Below are 16,717 nucleotides of genomic sequence, written 5' to 3'. Positions count from 1 at the left end.
CCCTTCATTCCCCCTATCTGATCCAGTAAACTTCTATTTTTCCTTCTCCCTTGTTTATTGTGAGTTAGCATCTGCATATCAGAGAGAATTTTTGGCCTTTGGTTTCTTGGGATTGGCTTATTTCACCTAGCATGATAGTCTCCAGATTCATCCATTTATGGGAAAATGCCATAATTTCATTCTTCTTTATGGCAGAGAAATATTCCATTGTGTGTGTGCATATATATATATGTATACCACATTTTCTTTACAAGGGCACCTAGGTTGGTTCTATAGTTTAACTATCGTGAATTGAGATGCTATAAACATTGATGTTGATGTGTCACTATAGTATGCTGACTTTAAGTCCTTTAGGTATATACCAAGGAGTGGAATAACTGGGTCAAATGGTGGTTCTATTCCAACTTTTCTGAGGAATCACCATACAGTTTTCCAGAGTCATTGCTCCAGTTTGCAGTCCCATCAGCAATGTATGAGTGAACCTTTTCCCCCACATCTTCACCAACATTTATTATTACTTGTATTCTTAGTAATTGCCATTCTGACTGGAAGGAGATGAAATCTCAGTGTAGTTTTAGTTTGCATTTCTCTAATTGCTAGAGATGTTGAACATTTTTTCATGTTTTTGTTGACCAGTCATATTTCTTCTTCTGGGAAGTGCCTTTTCAGTTCCTTTACCCCTCTATTGATTGGGTTATTATTATTCTTTTGGTGTTAAGTTTTTTGAGTTCTTTATATATCCTAAAGATTAATGTTTTATCTATTTTATCTGAGGTGCAGGTGGTAAGTATTTTCTTCCATTCTATAGACTCTCTCTTCATATTCTTGATTTGTTTTAGTCAGCTTTTTTGCTGCTGTGACTAAAAGACCCAACCAGAACAATTTTAGGGGAGGAAAGATTTATTTAAGGCTTAGTTTCAGGAGTCTCAATCCTTAGACAGCTGATTCCATTCATTGGGGCTCTAGCTGAGGCAGGAACAACATCGTGGAAGAGTGTGGCTGAGGGAAAGAGTTTACATGGTGATCAGAAAGCAGACAGCAAGGTCTCCACTTGCCAGATACAAATACATACCCCAAAACCACACCCCAATTCCCACCTCCTTCAGCTATATCCTATCACTTCAGTTATCACTCAGTTAATCCCTATCAGGGAATTCATTCACTGACTGGGTTAAGACTTACAACCCAATCATTTCTCCTAGGCACCTTCTTGCTCACATGTGAGCTTTTGGGGGATACCTCACATCCTAACCATAACATGATTGTTTCCTTTGTTGTGAAGAAACTTAAATTTGATGACATCCCATTTATTGATTCTTCATTTTACTTCTTGTACTTAGGAGTCTAGTTGAGAAATTGTTTTTGTAGTACTGGGGATTGAACCTAGGGGCACTTTTCCACTAAGCTACATCCCCAACCCTTTTTACTTTTAAATTTTGAGACAGGGTCTTGCTAAGTTGCCAAGGTTGGCCTCAAACTTGTGATCCTCCTGCTTCAGTCTCCTGAGTAACTGGGATTTTAGGTGTGTGCCACCACACCCCACATACTGTCTTAATTACTGTAACTTTTGTAGTAAGTTTTTAAATTGAAAAATGTGAATCTTCTTTTGAACTTTTTTCTTTGAATTCCCATATGAGTTTTAGGATCAGATGCCAATTTCTTCAGAGACTAGCTAGATTTTGATGGGCATTGTATTGAGTCTGTGGGTCAATTTGGGGAATATTGCTATCTTAATAATATTGAGTCTTCCAATCAATGAACATAAGATACCTCTCCATTTATTTAGGTCTTCTTTAATTTTTGTCAATAAAGTTTGTATTTTTCAGAGTGTAAATTTTATATTCTTTCTTAAAATTTATTCCTAAGTATTTTATTTTGTTAATGTTATTGTAAATGGAATTGATTTATTAATTTCCTTTTCTGTGTGTTCATTGCAAATGTATAGAAATACAATGGATTTTTGTAAATTGATCTGATATTCTGCAACTTTGTTGAACTCATTTATTAGTTTAAATAGAATTTTAATATGTTCCTTAATTTTTCTCTAGGGATAAGACCTTGTCATTTATAAATGGACATAATTGGATCTATTCACTTTTAAAAACAAACAAAAAGAATTAAAATTCAGTTATTATGACTCAGGCAGTATGGCAAAGAGATCAGTTATTGAAAACCGATATCATTTCTTTTGTGGTGTCGTTTGGCTCCAATAGGCTAGGAGATGCAGTCTTTTATTCCAGAGGGATGAGCAACACCATGCTGATAGGAAAATGATTATTTATCAGTTTGAGATTAGATCATGTTTGACTCATCTGAATTGGGAGATTTTTGATCTTAGGCAATGGTTAAGGTCAAAGGACAAGTCAGTTTCCCCTAGTGGAAATTGACATGTGTTCAGAGTTCTCATATTCACTCGTGTTCACAGTTTGAACCCAAGCCTTTTTGTTCTGCTCTTTTACATGTTGGTGGTGACCAACAGAGGAGAGCTTTGACAAGCCACTACCTGGAAGCTTTGCATGTGGTAGCAGTATGGAATGGATCTGGCGGTGATATAGCCTTCTGTGGAATGGAAGGGATTTTTTTTTTTTTCTGAGGGAGATGAGTTGAGTCACCAAATTGATAGCCTTAAAACTGAGCCTGGGTAATGGGGGATACAAGATCAAATTAAGGTAGAGAGGTGGGGGAGCAGATTTACTGGCAGAGTGGAAGGAGCCTCCTTATGAAAGTGGGTATGGAAGACTTCCTCTCTGGGAAGGGAAAAGTCAATAGCTATGCTTACCATAAATTTAATCTTTATCTGCCCTACACTATTGTTGGAGGTGGGGTTCTCTGGGATGCAAAAAAAAAAGAAGAAGAAAAAAAAAAAAAACTCCAGAGAGCATCATCTATAAAATGAAGAGAGAGGAAGTAATATGAGGGGAAAGGTAATTTGCATAAAGGGCCCAGGAAGTCCTCAGCAAACCTACAACAGAACAAACTGACATCTGACTAAAATGGCCAGGATGGTATATCCCTTCTTTACTTCGTCACTGTATAGTGGCTTCTTGGGAATCATCTGAAGTCAGGTGGGGAAATGCTGAAGTGTAGGCAAACTGTAAAACATGTCAGTTGGAGATGATGTGATGTTGGTACTTGTGACCATTGGTGACAAGTCCTTTCTTAAAGTGGAATTTGGGTCCTTCTGTATCTCTGTATCTACCATATTGTATCCTGATCGAAGATCGAATATCTTGAGTTACCAGCCTAGAAGGACTGGTATAGCAAAGCCTGTTGGGTCAGGCTGCTTTCCCATTCCTCTCCTTGTGAGTTTTGGTGGCAAATGAAGAATATGCCAGAGGGAAGCCATCACCACCATGTTGCCCTTCCACACCTGGGTTATAATGTAAAAGCCATCTTGTTTATGGGCAACGAGAGACCCTGGCCTTCGGTCAGGAAGAACCTCTCTCTTCTTCTATATGGTTTCTGGAAATACTTTTACAATCTGGAGGAATTATCATGGAGGAAAAAATCCATTGTTCTTTCCATTCCCTTCTTGGTTCCACCTATTTTCCTGCCAACCAGGGTGTTGTGCTTTATCTCTCAGCTCTGCTCCCTGGGTACCAGCATGAAAAATGAGTAAGGACTGGGCCCCTTCTCATATCTCTTTTCCCATATACCAAGTAGGCTGGGTAGGATATCCCCTTCTATCTCTTCTGCCTGGCTGGGAGTCCCAGTTCTGTCCAGGGAAAAACATTTTGAACTCAAGCCCAGACTGTTTTCTTCATTCCTGCCTTACCCCTAGTAAAGCTGATACTTTGATATCCATCATTCTCATGAAGTTGTTCTCAACTTGGAAGAAATGGAAATGATGAGTTGGTGAATAACTGAGCCCCCCCAAAACCCAGTACCCAGGAGGTGAGTGGAGAGATCCCAGGTGCAAAAGTAAGGCTCATTCTTTTGATTTCTGCTGTGGTAGTGAAGGCTAGGTTATACTGATAGCAAACCTACAAGGTAGGTATATCAATCTGTGTACCAGATGAGGACATTCAGGCCTTTAGGTGTAATTTCACATTAAAGATGAGGATAAATTCCTTGAAATCACAGTCTTCATTTCCCACTCACCTTTTGACCTATTTCAAACGAACATCTTCCTTAAGTACTTGACTGAAATTGTTCTTGCCACTATCAAGGGGGGATTTGGGTTTCTGCTAACTCTACCAGATACTCCTCAGACCTTATCTGGCTGATTTTAATCACTTCTTAGAAGCTTCTGAGCACTGCGTCCTCTCCCTTCTTCTTCAGATCCCTTTTCCCACTCACTCCCCTGCTCACTGGAGTGCTCACCACTCTGACCAGGCCTCCTGCTACTAACGTCTCACACTTTCATTGCTCTTCCTGCCCAAAGTTCTGTTTTTGGTTTTCGTGGTAAGCAATGTGGTTCAGTTCACGCCACATCTCAGTTCAACTTCCTCCTAACATGTAGAGGATAGAAATCTCAACAAAGTTAAAACACACCACACACACACACACACACACACACACACACACACACACACGAGTATTTTTTTTTTTCAGATGCCAGAGAATTCTGGATGTAATCTGTGTTTTACAATCAGACATTGTGAGAGACACATATTATATTTGGAGCTAATTTGGGAAGAGAAATTCAAGATATGGGGTCATTTGGGTTTTGGGGTTTTCTTTTTTTTTTTTGAATGTTTAGTTTGGGGGCAGGTAGTTGAACAGTAGTTTCTGCTGAGGCAGGAGATTTCCTGATTTTATGGATCTTATTCTTTTAGAGGCAGCCGCTCCTTTGGCGACCCACTTCTGCAGTGTAGCTTTGGGAGTTGTTTCTTGAAGCTTAGGATAGAGTTGGTTTTTTTTTTTTTTTTTTTTTTCATTAGCTAACTATGTAACCCACTTAAGATTCTATAATAAATTCCTTTCCTTTTAATCTAGCCACAGTAGCTTCTGTTTTTTTGAAATAAACACTGACCAGTACAGTATTGCTTTTCTTGGAGTTTCTTGTTTTTGACTTAAATTCAATGTGTTGTCAACAGACAGTATCATGTGGTACCAGACTGAGATCTCCTTGTTTTATAGCAGATGAGGTAACTCTTTTAGGCTTTAGATTTATATATCCATGTGCCTACTGGACTTCTATATCTGGATGTCAAATAAAACCCAAAATTCAGTGTGCCTAAAACTGAACCAGTTTTGTCTCTTGACACTTTCTTTGTTCCAGATCCAGATGAATGACCTAGAAACTTTGGAGTCACCCTCTACTTCTTTGTTGCCCTTGCTCTCACCTTCCCATCGGTACCAACACCTGTGGGTACCAGTTTCTAAATATCCAACCCCTTTCTCCCTCCCCACCACTCATTTTTTAGTTCCTGTCCGGATTATTGGAGTAGCCTTTTCTTCTCCTTTCCCACATTGTTCCCCTTCTGTTCTTTTGATTTTGAAATACATATTGAAGATAATTGCTTTTTGTTTTTATATATGAACACATTCAAAATAGGTGTGCATCTTGTAATTGATGGCGACTTCCACTTGCTGTCAGCTAGAATGCTATTTTAGCATAGTGATTGTTATCTGCTTGTACAAACTTGATTGTAATTTAGAGTGACTTGAATGGATAACTACAACTTCTTGAGTTTTAGTCAACCATCATTGAAGGGCCATTTGAGGAAGGAATATGACTCCTGGCTCTTCTATACTAAACACCACTGGCTAAAATTCGTGAGCATCAAAAGCTGCAGAGTGTGTACCAGTAGCTTAGAAGAAAACCTGTATGCAATATTGGAGTTTTCTGTTAATAAGAGCTGTAAATCCCTAGAGGTCTGGAGAGCAGTGGTTGATATCAGGCTGCAGAATGAGTGAGGTGAGGAAGAGGAGATAGAAGTTAAAAAGTGAGCAAAAAGACCTTTTCTCTCAGACAGCTTAAGTCTATCCAACTCCAAACATTTATAAAACTTAATTTTTTAAACAAAATCATGAGTTAGTTTTGTCTTTTGCTTGTGTGCCTTAAAATATTTTAAGAATGATCTCAAGTATTCAGAAAGGCAGGGTGTCTCCAGTTAGGTGAACATTCCCTTGTTTGAGAATTTTCAGTATTGATGGCCTTGTTCTCTTCATTTCTAGTAGACAGATGTGACAGCTTGGCTGCTTGAGTTGTAACATTCGGAAAATGAAAATGAAATGATATATAGTGTGCCTTGCACAACAAAAGTGGAGGATGTTAAATATTTTTAAATGGAGCAGAAGTATTTATCCCTAATTGCCAACAGTCATGCATGGTAATTTCCTCCCTGCCCTTGCTCTGCTTGGATAACATTGACAGAATGCTCTAAACTTTTATAACTCATTATGAAGCTGAACATGTTATAGCATAAGAAAAACAGTGCTGCTTTCTAACCATGGGAAAGGGCATTTTTAAAATGTAATTCTTATAAACATTTGCTTATCTTTTTTCATCTTCTCCCTAGTTCTGCACCCTTCCCCCACAGGTGACTATTCACTAGCTTGGAGTGAATCCTCCTCCCGCTTCCTGCTCAGCTGAATCAACACTTCCGGAGGTTGTGACTAAGAAAAGCCACAGCCCATGATTATGCTTGACTTTTGAAAATCCTGGTTAGTGTTAAGGACATAATTATAAGTACCCATGCTTATGAAATAAGTTAAGTTGATTTTAGCTTTGCCTATAAATTACACACACCCCCAAAAGTACAAAAATAATTCAGACTTCATTAATGATAACTTACTTGGCTTTTTTTAAAAAATTGTATCGACTAATTACTTAGATATTATGAGCTCATGATAATATAAATTCAAGAATTTGGTTTATAGAATCCCTAATGGTCCTTTGCTTTCCTCTTCCTGGCTCAAAGTCATGAGAACTATGAAAGAGGAAAGATATAACCTCAGAAAGGCAATGTGATAAATACTGTGTCTCTGACCATTATTTTGTCAGCTAATTACCATGGAGATCAATTAATCTCCAAGAAAAAGAGAAGTGCTTCATAACTCTAAAACCAAATAAGAATTTCCTTTAAGTGTCATTTTGTGGGGGTCACTGAACTATGAGTAGGCTTTTAATTTTTCCCAGAAAGAAGTTCCATCATGAGAAGGCAAACTGTATTACTCTGCGTCCTCCATCTTGATGTGTGTATTATTTTTAAAAATTTTAAATATTTTAACAGGTCTGAAATTTAGGATGGTGACTTCTAGTTGCTGTACCCGTTAGGTTCATTTTCCTTGGCTTAGTGCCCATCCCTGTCCAACAAAGAGAACAAGGTCACTGGTAGACCAGTCACTCAGAGGAGACCATGGATCTAGCAGAGATGATAAGCAGGTTTAAAGAATTTACATTCTTCTTCCATTCACAGTCAAGTGTTCTGAAAACATCATCTTAGGCTTTCTGTTTTCAGTTTTCTGTATTCCCTTAGATTCTCTTTTGCTTTTGCTTCTGTCACTGACATTTAATTGAACCTGTCAAAAAACCTTACTGATGTCCTAATTGTCAAATATAACAGACTGTTCTCTGTTCTTGCTTTTGTTGAGGGTTTTTTTTTTTTTTTTTTTTTTTTAAGCAGGTGGTTTAGTTGACAATCTCCTCTTCCATATATATACCTATTGATTTTCCTTCTGATACTTCAGTTTTCTCTTATCTCCCATTTTTTTTTTTTTTGATTTATTACCATTGGCATCTCAGGAGCACTTGACCTTGCTCTGTCTTCTATCATATTAAAGGAACAGTCTTTCCCCCAATCTTGTAATCCACCTTAGAGATCACCCTATGTTTTCTTCCTACTAAAAAAAATTGAAGCTTCTCTGCACCTCTTCATTGCTCATTTACTTTAAAGCACTTCATAATTAGGTTTATACCCCATCAATCTAGTGAAACAGCTCCTGCAAAGTCATTAATGACTTTCTAACACTTTAAAATCCTCACTGTTCTTAGCTTTTCAATCCTGCACTTGACCATCTTGATCATGTCCTTCATGCAACTCTCTCCTCTTTGGTTTGTGTGACATTTGCTTTTAACTGGCTCTCTACTTGCTTTTCTAAACATTCTCCTTTGGACTTCTCTAGTTCTGTTGTTGATTCCTTAAACACTGATGTTTCTCATTACTGAATCCCTTTTCTCCTCTCACCCATAGGCAATCCTAAATCAAGCTCACCCTTTTTCATAGCTTTAACCATGCCACACATGCTGATGACCAGTTTGTAGTCTGCAGAAGTCAGCATATTTTATTTTTTTCTTTTTGCTACACAGTATTGTCTTTGACAATTGACCTTGGGCCTGCTTTGGAGCATGGCTCTGGGAGAGATATAGAGATGTCCATCATAGAAACCCTCTTTGTTGATGCAAAATTTGCTTCAGGGCAAAGGTCATGACATTTTATGCTTAGTTCCTCTCTTAACTCCCAGGGCTCCTTTTCTCACTTTGCCAAATATAACTCTGGTGCTCCAATGGACTAAGCTTTGAAAACAACATCTTCCTAACTCTTTTCTAAGTCAAGGAAATATCAGACCTTTAAGACACCCTGCTTGTTTTCTTGGGTAGCTGTATGAGGTATATACTAAGAAACATATATGTCTAATTGGATGTTCTACCACCACTTCCAGTTTGACAGGTCCACCAGTTAGTAAATATTATTTCAGGCTAGAATCCTGGGTGCCATCTTATGCTCCTGAGTCTTCTGCTTCCCTTGTTCAGTCAATCCTGTTGATTCTGGTATTGAAATGTCCCTTAAAGGTCACCTTCTCTCCATATCCTTGCTGTCATTGCCCCTAGTCACCTCTTTCCCCCGATGTTTTCTCCAGTTTGCTTCCTTCAGATTGCCTTCCATACTGTTGTCAAAAGGATCATGTAGTCTTAGGTCTGGTTACATTTGTTTCTTACCTAAGTCAACTGGTGGTTTTATGAGCAGTTCCACCTTCTCAGGGTACGGGACACTCACATTCCTTTTGTACTCCTCTTGTGTTCTCTCTTGCACACCTTTCACCATCCTCTATGCCTACCACACACATTCTCTCTTAACTTCTGGGCCTTCTTGTTTTTGTTGGTTCTTCTATCTATGGTGCCTCTTCCTCTCTCCACCCTTCCCTACCTGTTGCCTTTACAAACATCTACTCATCAGGGAGATGCAAACTAAAGCCACAGTGAGGTACCATGATGTATCTTCCAGGATGGCTAAAATTAAGAAGACTTATAGTAACAAGTGTTGACAAAGATCTGGAATAGCTAGCACTCTCATATCTTGCTGGTGAGAGAATAAGTTGGCAAAACCACATTAGCAAACTGTCATCTATGAAAACTGAACATACTTTAAACCATTTATAAAATTAGCTCCTGGGCTGGGGAGATAACTCAGCTGGTAGAGTGCTTGCCCTGAAAGCACAAGGCCCTGAGTTTGATCCCCAGTACCGCAAAAAAAAAAAAAAAAAAAAAAAAATTAGCTCCTGTTAGAAATAGTTGGCTTTAATGTTATGGTCCCATAGCATTAGGGTACTGTGGCATGTAGCTCATTTTTTTGTACTTGCTTCCTTTTTTGTTCTTTTGTGATGCTGAGAATTGAACTCAGGGGTATTTTGCCACTGAGCTACATCCCCAGCCCTTTTACAGTTTTTTTTTTTTTTTTTTAATTTTGAGACAGGGTCTTACTAATTTACTGAGGCTAGCCTTGAACTCGTGTTCCTCATGCCTCAGCCTCCTGAGTTGCTGTGATTATGGGTGTGTGCCACTGCACCCAGCTGTACTTGCTTGTTTTCTTATTTGTTTTCCCCAGGAGATTGTTTCATCTTTAAAAACAAGATTTAGTTTTACATCTGTATTCTGACAGACTAGTAAATTCTGGCAGATGATGGGTACTCAATATATGCTTGCTGAATGAATTACATATGTACTTAGAAGACATAGAAATAAATTCTTGATGGCAATTCTTTGTCACATTCACTGGTTTATGAACTTGTATGATTTCTTTTGATAGGAAATGAAAACTATATAGTTTGATGTGCTTCCTCTCCTGCATTAATTTTCAGAAAACTGTAGAGCTTTAAAAATAAGACTTCCAAATATCTGTACCAACCCACTTTTTTTCTAAAGAAGGAGAAAATAAAATTAAATGAAGCCAGCACATCATGCCACTCACCTAGCAAAAAGTGTCAGAGATAGTGAAGGTGCTTTAAGAACCACCTAGAGACAAGTCAGCCTAGATTAGTAAAAGGAGCATCAGGGACACAAAAACTATTTTAGATTCATACTCAATGATTCTATCTGGCTCCAAATCAAAACTAAAGTACAAAATGAGACATTGACAATCAAACACAGTAAAGATCATCTAAGGAAACAAGGGGAGGGATCTTACCAGCTACTCCAATTGAGTCATCTGATATATACAATACAGTGCTGGATTTAGCTCCAAATTTTCGACAAATGGTGACAAAGAAAGGGAGAAATTAACCACATATTTTTCAGATTCTGTTGAAAGGATGCGTAAATCCTCACACTCAAACAAAACCAACCGGTCTTGAATGGCAGGGCTGAAAATTGAACTTCTCTGCCCCCATGGAGTTCCCTGGGGTGGGATGTGCTCTGTGCACCCTCACTGGCCAGCATGCTGCAGATCTGGGGAATGAGACTGCTTCCCCAAATAGCTATGTTGGTTACGCAAGTTTCAGACTTGATCAGTGATAGGAGTTTATTTTGAAAATTTTAAGGAAATCTTATAATTGATAAGAAAAGTCTATAAAGTCTACTTAACTATTTCCATAATGTCTGATGAAAGAATGGTCATGAAATTTTGTGGTCCCTTGAGGCTTTCTAACTTTTATAAGGGTGAAGGAAGGACTTGGGTAAAACACCTTGTTTCATGATCCCACTGAGGAAGAATGATTCTCTCTGGTCAGTGTTGAGGAAAGAGAAAGAACCATTTGGCCAGAGATGTATTTCTCATCCAGTTCTTGCTTAAGAATTCTACTCAGGTCACTCATGTTTTGCCCATATTATTCTGCTGCTTCTGGAAGATTGTGATTAATAAGGAGGTTCAGACACTGAGTCAGAAAATCTCTCCCTCCTCTCTACTTCCTCCTTCTCCTTCCCAGGACCCTGGACCTGAAGGCAACTAGAGGGCTCATCTGATGTAACCTTGGTAAAAGTATAGTGAGAAAAGGGTGTCAGTAAAGCACTGACGCCCTTTCCTGATTTAGAAAGTACACACAGACTGATGGCAAAGCAGTCTTTCAGATAAATGCATCAAAAACCTTTTTATTCTACTGTACTGTCATCTGTGTTGTCCTTCAGAAAAGCGCCCTTTTATGCTTGAGGCATAAGTATGCTTGGGAACAGAGTGTCAGGCTATAGGCATGGGGAAGGAATGGGGAGGAAAGGAAGAACATACACTTCTGTATAATCCTGCTTTCCTGTTGTTGACCATTTAATGGAATTTTCTAGTTCAACTGGATTAAACTAATTCCATAATGAATTAGGTTAAAGTACCATATTGATAATCTAGTTCCAAACTGGATTTTAAATTGGCATGTAAAAAACATGCCAATTTAAGCTCCTAATATTAGCTTCCCTAAATTTATTGCATGACTTTGAAAATAACGTATAAAACACTAAATTACATTTAGCCATTTAAAAAGCTCAGAAAACATGACATCCTCTAGCCCTTGCTAATTTCACTGAAATACCCATAAAGAATTTTAAAAGCACAAACTCAAAATACAAGGAGAATGAAAGTAAAAATTGCAATAAAATTGAGAGAGTATAAAAGCAAATGGTGAGACAGAGAAAGCCAAAGACAAAGTGAACAGTGAGGAATGCCCAGGAGCAGATAAAATTTTGCTGTAGAACCTTGAAAAGATCCAGAGATTAGCTTTGAAAGTAGATTGTGTTACAAAACCAAATGAGAATCACTTAGGTTCTTAGATCCTGTTCCCATGTCTCTTCTAGGACAATGACTTCTTCCAAACTGGCAGAAGATAGAAGGTGATACTCTGAATCAGCAGGGATCTCACCTTAGGACAGCAGACACAGCTATAGGTAGAGCATTGCCCTGAGAATAAAGTGATTCTTTGTAGTAAATGAACAGAATCTTTTCATCCTGCAGCCTATCTTCCTTTTCTTGGCACCAAGAAAATGTTGACAGACAGACTTACATACCCCAAGAAAGAATTTGGAGGATTCCTCTTCCAAGGAATGTTTAAGTCATTAGAAAAATCAACAGATACTGACGATGGTTTGGGACTCCAAACAAATGACTGAGTCCTTGTCCAATCAAGGAAATTCAAAAGTCCCATCTGTTCATCTTCTTTTTTCAGTGCTTCATCCTAAGCCATGAACAAATAATCAAGGATTATCAGACAACTGAGGAAACTGAAAAAGAGTGTACAAAAGAAAAAAAATCATAAAAGTAACTTGGAGAGTATATAGATAAGTCAGGAACAGAAAACATCAGAAAATTAGAGACATAAGAGAATATAATGCATCCATGAAAAGAAACATTCAGGAAACAACAATAAAAAAATCTTAAATACATGATAGAAGAGGTCAAAATTTAATAGAAGAGTTAGCAGGTAAGGATGAGGAAATCTTTCAGTCTACTGACAAATAATAGAGATGGGGAAAAAAAACCTAAACAGATAAGAATGTTAGCCAAAGGAAATGAATACCTGAAGTGGGAGTAGGAAAACAAAAAGGAGAAAATTAACTAAGAAATAGTACCAAAGAAATTCCCAGAACTGAAAGACTTGGAACAGAGTACCCATATTAGATGTCCAGCACAATTTCCTGGGGGTGGGGAATTCAACATGACAAGTAGTTATTAATTTTTAGGCCTCCAAGAACAAAGTGAAAATGGTAAAGTTTCCAGTGGGGTAGAGGGTCGCGGAGGAAAACAAAACAAAGAACCAAAACACATAGCTTAAAGTTTGGGAATCAGAATGGCATTAGGTTGCTCAATAGCAATATTGGAAGCTAAACAAACAAGCAAACAAACACAAAACTGGAGTAATCTCCTTAAGAATGCTGAGGGAAAGTGATTAGCAACCCAGGGCTCTGTATCTAGTTCAACATAATCAATTATAAGCATCAGGTAAGAAAGCTCTCAAAATTTTAGCTCTTATACACCTTTTTCCAAGACAGTACTGGAAGAGATATTTCACTAAATGAAGGAGTAAACTGAGAAAGATGATGTTGTTGTAAGATTTCAGGTATTCAAAGACACCCCAAACAGGAGAGAAATGAAGGGAATTCCCAGATTGGTTGCAGAGAAGCAATCCAGGATGACAGCAGAGAAGGTCAAGAGAGACACAAATTCAGATTGGCACAAGATGCTTAAGGAGGTCAAGTAGGAAGTCCCAAAAAGGAATGAAACTGGCATTTATCAAATACTTTGAAGGTTTTGAGTATTAATTGTTCTATTCAAAAGTCTGGATATGAATAAGAGATATAGGTAGAAAACTGAAAAAATAAACTATCAAAAACTCTAGGGACAGACAAAAATTAAGCAAGCAAGGAAATATAATCATATTATACTACATATTCAACTGAAAATAAAAAGCATAAAATCATGAAATATAAGTAGATATTTAAATCATAATTATAAAATTAATGGGATTAGATATTGGATTAGGTGAAGTTTGTGTGTGTGTGTTTGTGTGTGTGTGTGTGTAACAGAAGAAGGTTAAATACTCATCTTTCATTGGAGAAACTCAATAGATAATATTTAAGGTAAAAACACCATAAGTACCTATTTAGAAATAAGGTGATAACCACTAGAATAATAACTATGAAGTGGAAAACTAGTGTCTTTCACTTCAGAATTAATGTGAACATTTACTACTTTCCCTAGTGAGTAGAAATTTAGAAAAGGCAGCATTTGGAATTTTGATTTTTTAAGAAAGTATTCTGTTGAATTATTGAATTTAAAATTACATTCAGCATCCAGTTTTTGATCCATTATGACAGAAGGTTGGAATTCATCACTGCATCCTAACAAGTAAAAAATCGAACAAATTAAAAACCTAGTCTTAGATCCATAAGAAAAGTGAGGTCACAGGGAAAACCTCTGCTTCACAAACTGGAGAGACTGAAAAGAGAATACAGAAGCACTGACTGGAGAAAAATACCTCTGCAGGAACAGAACTGGGGTAGAAAAAAGGAATTGCAATCAAGGAATTGCTAGAGGCTTAGTGTGAACAAATCTGAGATGAAACCTCCAGGAGAACTCAGCCATCAGGGGATCCGGTACTTCTGTGAGTTTACCTCCTGGCATTCTACCAGTTGTTTTAAGTGAATGCCAGAGAAATATCCCCTCACACTTTCACCAGAGGGAGGAAAACAATGGATAACTTTGAAATATGCCAGAGCATTCTATTCTTAACATGATCTTCTTTCAGGAGAAACTAAACAGTGCCTAAAGTGATTTTATCAGAGCCTAACCAAGCTGAAGCCCAGCTCCAGCTGACTTTAACTATACTGTCCCACCCAAGGGTGAAAAAACTGTGAAGACCTTGTAAAGTTCAGAGGCTCACTAAAAGACTGAAACTTTAATAATTGTGGGACTAGAGAATGCTTCACCCTCACCCATACCTAATTACAAATTATTAAGGCCTATTTATAGCAGTTTCTTTCATCTAGTAAGTTTTGTCTGTTATCAACAAAAATTTGTAAGACACATGAAACCAACAAACAGAGTTTGAAGAAACAGAGCAAGCATCATAACCAGTCTCAGATATGGTAGTGTTGTTGGCATTCTTACACAAGAAATTTAAAAGAACTATGAATAAAGTAGTAAAAATTTTAATGGATAAAGTAGACAGAATGCAAGAAAGGGGCAATGGAGGCAGAGAGATTGAAACTCTAAGAAAGAATAAAAAAGAAATGCTAGCGATCAAAAGTCCTGTAATAGAAATGATGAATGTTTTTGATGGACTTGTTAGTAGACTGGGCATGGCTGAAGAGAGAACTTATGAGCCTGAGTATATATCAATAGAAACCTCCAAACTGAAAAGAAAAAAAAAAAAAAAAACTGAAAAAAAAAAAAAAGAATAGAATATCCAAGAAATCTGGGGCAACTACAAAAGTTATTCATAATGGGAATACCAGAAGAAGAAAGAGAGAGGAAATATTTGAAACAATAATAACTTAGGATTTCCCCAAATTAATGTCAGTCATGAAACTATAGAATTTAAAATCTCAGAGGACACAAGGAGGATAAATACCAGAAAAACTGAACCTAAGCATATTATTTTCAAACTACAAAAAAAATCAAAGATTAAGAGAAAAAAAAATTCTGAAAGTAACCAGAGAAGGAAAAATCATACCATTAAACTACAAAAGATAAGAACTACATCTAACTTCTCCAAAACCAAGTATGAAATAAAAGATAAGAGTGAAATATTTTAAGTTTTAAGGGGAAGAAAAATCCCATCAACCTAAAATTCTGTAACCTGTGAAATAATCCTTCAAAATTGAATAAGAAATAAGACTGTCTCAAGCAAATAAAAATTAGGGAATTTGTTGCCATTAGATCTACCTTTCAAGAGATGTTAAAAGAAGTTTTTTAGAAGGAAAGTGATACAGGATTTTAGAACCATCAAAGGAAGGAAGAACATTGAAGAATAAATAAGTGAAAGCAAAATAAAAACTTTTTCTTGATTGGTCCCCAGCTGGATGCCACCATCCTTAGTCCCAGCAGCTCCCTTTCTGGGGAACACCCCATTACCAAGTACCTCTCATGCATCAGGCTACTGAAGAATAGGAGGTTGGAATAGTATATTATAGTTTAATTGTAGATTTTTAAATTATTATTACTATTATTTCTACTTTTATATTTTTTATTATTTTTCTCACTCTATTTTCCTCTTATCTCTCTGTTTCCTTGGAGACTCTTTTTCTCTTTTCTCATGCTAACAACCAATTTCTTCTGATTCCACTTTCACTTTTCCTGTGATCTAGTACCTCTATAAAGTCACTTCTTATCTCATTAATGTCACATCCTACATCCCTCCCCATCCCTTTTGTCCACCATTAGAAATTGTGAACCTTATTGCAAATGTATTGTTTATGCTGTAGATAATAATCAAACTCATCCTCTCGGTTTATTATGACAATACTGTTAATGTCTTCATAGGGACTATTTGGTTTAAGGCTGCATATTTGTATTGGGTACTGCTAATATTGATCTCCCACTTTAAGGTGAGGTATTACTAACCAGCAGGGACACTATCAACCTACAGGAGGGAAACTACAATACCTCAGATCCATACTGCTAGAGGGGAAGATACATGAACAACATGAAAAAAACAAGAGAAGAAAGTGCCCCAAACAAACCAAAATGCTATATTAACAGAATCCAAGAATGGCATGGTGGAAGACATGTGAGAAAAATGAGTTCAGAATATACAAACTTAAAATGATTTGAGAAGCAAAGGATTAGATAAGAGAGCAAATGTAGGCAATGAATGATCACTTCAGTAAACAGTTAAAAGAGCAACTCCAGGAAGGAAAATATCATTTCAATAAACAGATAGAGATCCTGAAAAAAGAAACAAACAAACAAACGGAAAACCTCGAGATGAAGGAAACAATAAACCAAATAAAAAAACTCAATAGAAAATATCATCAACAGACTAGATTACTTGGAAGACAGAACCTCAGACAATGAAGACAAAAAATTTAATCTTAAAAATGAAGTTGAGCAAACAGAAAAGATGATAAGAAATT

The sequence above is a fragment of the Sciurus carolinensis genome, chromosome 8 (genome assembly GCF_902686445.1).
Source record: "Sciurus carolinensis chromosome 8, mSciCar1.2, whole genome shotgun sequence".
Taxonomy (NCBI): domain Eukaryota; kingdom Metazoa; phylum Chordata; class Mammalia; order Rodentia; family Sciuridae; genus Sciurus; species Sciurus carolinensis.
The sequence above is the reverse complement of the archived record's forward strand: the minus strand, read 5'-3'. Positions refer to the sequence as shown.